Source organism: Rana temporaria, chromosome 7, assembly GCF_905171775.1.
Source record: "Rana temporaria chromosome 7, aRanTem1.1, whole genome shotgun sequence".
NCBI lineage: Eukaryota > Metazoa > Chordata > Amphibia > Anura > Ranidae > Rana > Rana temporaria.
Genome location: NC_053495.1, coordinates 209,717,319 through 209,723,318, shown reverse-complemented (window position 1 = coordinate 209,723,318; position 6,000 = coordinate 209,717,319). Strand labels below are relative to the sequence as shown.

At 50.1% G+C, this 6,000-nt stretch overlaps 1 protein-coding gene across 1 annotated transcript in view; it reads left to right on the top strand.

The window, feature by feature from the left end:
- The first annotated feature begins 926 nt into the window (after positions 1-926).
- LOC120946142 (vitamin D3 hydroxylase-associated protein-like) overlaps positions 927-6,000 on the top strand; it is a 39,608-nt gene continuing 34,534 nt past the window's right edge. Inside the window, exon 1 of the mRNA XM_040360939.1 lies at positions 927-1,094. The gene's annotated coding sequence lies outside the window, so the exon portion shown is untranslated. The remainder of the gene's footprint in view (positions 1,095-6,000) is intronic.

Below are 6,000 nucleotides of genomic sequence, written 5' to 3'. Positions count from 1 at the left end.
GTGCAGTCATTTGCATGGATGCTGCTGAGTTACACTTCCTTTATGGGGCATAACTTTACGCCGGACGTATGACTTTGGGCGCACTGCGTCGGACGGACGTACAATCGTGAATCGGCGTTCCTCTGTGTGAACCTGAAACCTTGGAAGTCAGATTTATGGTGTTGTGAGAAATCTGCTGTGATAAAAATAATTACATGGGAAGGCACAGAAAGGTGGGCCAGACCTGGGACAGGTGATGGTAATATGTGGCCCTATATGATATGTGGCCCCTACGGGGGGTCATACAGACACTGGTTCCCGCGCCGATTTAACTGCGCATGCGCCGGGGCGAAAAAGCCCAGTGCGCATGCTCCAAATGACGTCGCTACGACGTCATTGTTTGCGGCGGGTACGTCGTTTGCGGCCATCGGTATTCCCGATCGCGGTATGCAAACAACGTAGAAAAGTTAAAAATCGGCGCGGGAACGTCGGCCATACTTAACATTAGCTACCCCTCATAGAAGCAGGGGTAGCTATCCACCGGAAAAACCCGAATGCAAACGACGTAGAAAACGAGCGACGGGCGGGCGTACGGACGTGAATCGGCGGTTTTCCTCATTTGCATATGCGACGGGTAAAAAATCGCGACGACACCTAGCGGCCGGCGGGAGATTGCAGCCTAAGATCCGACTGGTGTAAGTCACTTACACCAGTCGGATCCAAGGGAGATCTATGCGGAACTGATTCTTATGAATCAGTCGCATAGATCCGACGGTGGGATCTCACAGATCCGACCGTCGGGTCTCACAGATAATAAGTTCTTGTCACATAATCACTCCCCCTCCCCTCCCCCCAATGCCTGACCAACCTGCCTCCAGCTCTAGATAGAGAGAACTCAGCCCAAGCACCACCCAGGTGAGTCCTGACAGGTAGTACCCCTGAGGACTCATTGGGATTGGCTCTAAATAGTGAGATTACCACTTGATAACATTTATCATATTGGCAGGAGTCTCATATTAAAGCAACACACAAAAATCAATATCACCTGAGCAGTGAATCTCTTCGCGGCAAACATTCTCTCTCTCTGCAGTATTCCGTCACCTGTGCCATCCAAGGTGAGTGCAATGTATGGTTCCTCTGTGTATTCCAGGTGAGTTGCAGTGTAGGGTTAGGATCCTCTGTGTATCCAGGTAAGTGCAGGTGTAGGGTTAGGATCCTCTGTGTATTCCAGGTGTGTGCAGTGTAGGGTTAGGTTCTCTGTGTATTCAGGTAAGTGCAGTGTAGGGTTAGGATCTCTGTGTATTCCAGGTGAGTGCAGTGTAGGTTAGGATCCTCTGTGTATTCCAGGTGAGTGCAGTGTAGGGTTAGGTTCCTCTGTGTATTCCAGGTGAGTGCAGTGTAGGGTTAGGTTCCTCTGTGTATTCCAGGTTGAGTGCAGTGTAGGGTTAGGTTCCTCTGTGTATTCCAGGTGAGTGCAGTGTAGGTTAGGTTCCCCTGTGTATTCCAGGTGAGTGCAGTGTTAGGGTTAGGTTCTCTGTGTATTCCAGGTGAGTGCAGTGTAGGGTTAGGTTCCTCCTGTGTATTCCAGGTGAGTGCAGTGTAGGGTTAGGTTCCTCTGTGTATTCCAGGTGAGTGCAGTGTAGGGTTAGGTTCCTCTGTGTATTCCAGAGTGAGTGCAGTGTAGGGTTAGGTTCCTCTGTGTATTCCAGGTGAGTGCAGTGTAGGGTTAGGTTCCTCTGTGTATTCCAGGTGAGTGCAGTGTAGGGTTAGGTTCCTCTGTGTATTCCAGGTGAGTGCAGTGTAGGGTTAGGTTCCTCTGTGTATTCCAGGTGAGTGCAGTGTAGGGTTAGGTTCCTCTGTGTATTCCAGGTGAGTGCAGTGTAGAGTTAGGGTCCTCTGTGTATTCCAGGTGAGTGCAGTGTAGGGTTAGGTTCCTCTGTGTATTCCAGGTGAGTGCAGTGTAGGGTTAGGATCCTCTGTGTATTCCAGGTGAGTGCAGTGCAGGGTTAGGTTCCTCTGTGTATTCCAGGTGAGTGCAGTGTAGGGTTAGGTTCCTCTGTGTATTCCAGGTGAGTGCAGTGTAGGGTTAGGTTCCTCTGTGTATTCCAGGTGAGTGCAGTGTAGGGTTAGGTTCCTCTGTGTATTCCAGGTGAGTGCAGTGTATGGTTAGATTCCTATGTGTATTCAGGTGAGTGCAGTGTAGGGTAGGTTCCTCTGTGTATTCCAGGTGAGTGCAGTGTAGGGTTAGGTTCCTCTGTGTATTCCAGGTGAGTGCAGTGTAGGGTTAGGCTCCTCTGTGTATTCCAGGTGAGTGCAGTGTAGGGTTAGGTTCCTCTGTGTATTCCAGGTGAGTGCAGTGTAGGGTTAGTTCCTCTGTGTATTCCAGGGTGAGTGCAGTGTAGGGTTTAGGTTCCTCTGTGTATTCCAGGTGAGTGCAGTGTAGGGTTAGGTCCTCTGTGTTATTCAGGTGAGTGCAGTGTAGGGTTAGGTTCCTCTGTGTATTCCAGGTGAGTGCAGTGTAGGGTTAGGTTCTCTGTGTATTCCAGGTGAGTGCAGTGTAGGGTTAGGTTCCTCTGTGTTATTCCAGGGTGAGTGCAGTGTAGGGTTAGGTTCCTCTGTGTATTCAGGTGAAGTGCAGTGTAGGGTTAGGTTCCTCTGTGTATTCCAGGTGAGTGCAGTGTAGGGTTAGGTTCCTCTGTGTATTCCAGGTGAGTGCAGTGTATGGTTAGATTCCTATGTGTATTCCAGGTGAATGCAGTGTAGGGTTAGGTTCCTCTGTGTATTGCAGGTGAGTGCAGTGTAGGGTTAGGTTCCTCTGTGTATTCCAGGTGAGTGCAGTGTAGGGTTAGGTTCCTCTGTGTATTCCAGGTGAGTGCAGTGTAGGGTTAGGCTCCTCTGTGTATTCCAGGTGAGTGCAGTGTAGGGTTAGGTTCCTCTGTGTATTCCAGGTGAGTGCAGTGTAGGGTTAGGTTCCTCTGTGTATTCCAGGTGAGTGCAGTGTAGGGTTAGGCTCCTCTGTGTATTCCAGGTGAGTGCAGTGTAGGGGTTAGGTTCCTCTGTGTATTCCAGGTGAGTGCAGTGTAGGGTTAGGCTCCTCTGTGTATTCCAGGTGAGTGCAGTGTAGGGGTTAGGTTCCTCTGTGTATTCCAGGTGAGTGCAGTGTAGGGTTAGATTCCTCTGTGTATTCCAGGTGAGTGCAGTGTGGGTTAGGTTCCTCTGTGTATTCCAGGTGAGTGCAGTGTAGGGTTAGGTTCCTCTGTGTATTCCAGGTGAGTGCAGTGTAGGGTTAGGTTCCTCTGTGTATTCCAGGTGAGTGCAGTGTAGGGTTAGGTTCCTCTGTGTATTCCAGGTGAGTGCAGTGTAGGGTTAGGTTCCTCTATGTATTCCAGGTGGGTGCAGTGCAGGGGTTAGGCTCCTCTGTGTATTCCAGGTGAGTGCAGTGTAGGGTTAGGTTCCTCTGTGTATTCCAGGTGAGTGCAGTGTAGGGTTAAGTTCCTCTATGTATTCCAGGTGAGTGCAGTGTAGGGTTAGGTTCCTCTGTGTATTCCAGGTGAGTGCAGTGTAGGGTTAGGTTCCTCTGTGTATTCCAGGTGAGTGCAGTGTAGGGTTAGGTTCATCTGTGTATTCCAGGTGAGTGCAGTGTAGGGTTAGGCTCCTCTGTGTATTCCAGGTGAGTGCAGTGTAGGGTTAGGTTCCTCTGTGTATTCCAGGTGAATGCAGTGTAGGGTTAGGCTCCTCTGTGTATTCCAGGTGAGTGCGGTGTAGGGTTAGGTTCCTCTGTGTATTCCAGGTGAGTGCAGTGTAGGGTTAGGTTCCTCTGTGTATTCCAGGTGTGTGCAGTGTAGGGTTAGGTTCCTCTGTGTATTCCAGGTGAGTTCAGTGTAGGGTTAGGTTCCTCTGTGTATTCCAGGTGAGTGCAGTGTAGGGTTAGGTTCCTCTGTGTATTCCAGGTGAGTGCAGTGTAGGGTTAGGCTCCTCTGTGTATTCCAGGTGAGTGCAGTGTAGGGTTAGGCTCCTCTGTGTATTCCAGGTGAGTGCAGTGTAGGGTTAGGTTCCTCTGTGTATTCCAGGTGAGTGCAGTGTAGGGTTAGGTTCCCTGTGTATTCCAGGTGAGTGCAGTGTAGGGTTAGGTTCCTCTGTGTATTCCAGGTGTGTGCAGTGTAGGGTTAGGTTCCTCTGTGTATTCCAGGTGAGTGCAGTGTAGGGATTGTCTGTGTATTCCAGGTGAGTGCAGTGTAGGGTTAGGTCCTCTGTGTATTCCAGGTGATTGCAGTGTAGGGTTAGGTTCCTCTGTGTATTCCAGGTGAGTGCAGTGTAGGGTTAGGTTCCTCTGTGTATTCCAGGTGAGTGCAGTGTAGGGTTAGATTCCTCTGTGTATTCCAGGTGAGTGCAGTGTAGGGTTAGGTTCCTCTGTGTATTCCAGGTGAGTGCAGTGTAGGGTTAGGTTCCTCTGTGTATTCCAGGTGAGTGCAGTGTAGGGTTAGGTTCCTCTGTGTATTCCAGGTGAGTGCAGTGTTGGGTTAGGTTCCTCTGTGTATTCCAGGTGAGTGTAGTGTATGGTTAGGATCCTCTGTGTATTCCAGGTGAGTGCAGTGCAGGGTTAGGTTCCTCTGTGTATTCCAGGTGAGTGCAGTGTAGGGTTAGGTTCCTCTGTGTATTCCAGGTGAGTGCAGTGTAGGGTTAGGTTCCTCTGTGTATTCCAGGTGAGTGCAGTGTATGGTTAGATTCCTATGTGTATTCCAGGTGAATGCAGTGTAGGGTTAGGTTCCTCTGTGTATTGCAGGTGAGTGCAGTGTAGGGTTAGGTTCCTCTGTGTATTCCAGGTGAGTGCAGTGTAGGGTTAGGTTCCTCTGTGTATTCCAGGTGAGTGCTGTGTAGGGTTAGGCTCCTCTGTGTATTCCAGGTGAGTGCAGTGTAGGGTTAGGTTCCTCTGTGTATTCCAGGTGAGTGCAGTGTAGGGTTAGGTTCCTCTGTGTATTCCAGGTGAGTGCAGTGTAGGGTTAGGCTCCTCTGTGTATTCCAGGTGAGTGCAGTGTAGGGGTTAGGTTCCTCTGTGTATTCCAGGTGAGTGCAGTGTAGGGTTAGGCTCCTCTGTGTATTCCAGGTGAGTGCAGTGTAGGGGTTAGGTTCCTCTGTGTATTCCAGGTGAGTGCAGTGTAGGGTTAGATTCCTCTGTGTATTCCAGGTGAGTGCAGTGTGGGGTTAGGTTCCTCTGTGTATTCCAGGTGAGTGCAGTGTAGGGTTAGGTTCCTCTGTGTATTCCAGGTGAGTGCAGTGTAGGGTTAGGTTCCTCTGTGTATTCCAGGTGAGTGCAGTGTAGGGTTAGGTTCCTCTGTGTATTCCAGGTGAGTGCAGTGTAGGGTTAGGTTCCCCTGTGTATTCCAGGTGAGTGCAGTGTAGGGTTAGGTTCCTCTGTGTATTCCAGGTGAGTGCAGTGTAGGGTTAGGTTCCTCTATGTATTCCAGGTGGGTGCAGTGCAGGGGTTAGGCTCCTCTGTGTATTCCAGGTGAGTGCAGTGTAGGGTTAGGTTCCTCTGTGTATTCCAGGTGAGTGCAGTGTAGGGTTAGGTTCCTCTATGTATTCCAGGTGAGTGCAGTGTAGGGTTAGGTTCCTCTGTGTATTCCAGGTGAGTGCAGTGTAGGGTTAGGTTCCTCTGTGTATTCCAGGTGAGTGCAGTGTAGGGTTAGGTTCCTCTGTGTATTCCAGGTGTGTGCAGTGTAGGGTTAGGTTCCTCTGTGTATTCCAGGTGAGTCAGTGTAGGGTTAGGTTCCTCTGTGTATTCCAGGTGAGTGCAGTGTAGGGTTAGGTTCCTCTGTGTATTCCAGGTGAGTGCAGTGTAGGGTTAGGCTCCTTTGTGTATTCCAGGTGAGTGCAGTGTAGGGTTAGGCTCATCTGTGTATTCCAAGTGAGTGCAGTGTAGGGTTAGGTTCCTCTGTGCATTCCAGGTGAGTGCAGTGTAGGGTTAGGTTCCCCTGTGCATTCCAGGTGAGTGCAGTGTAGGGTTAGGTTCCTCTGTGTATT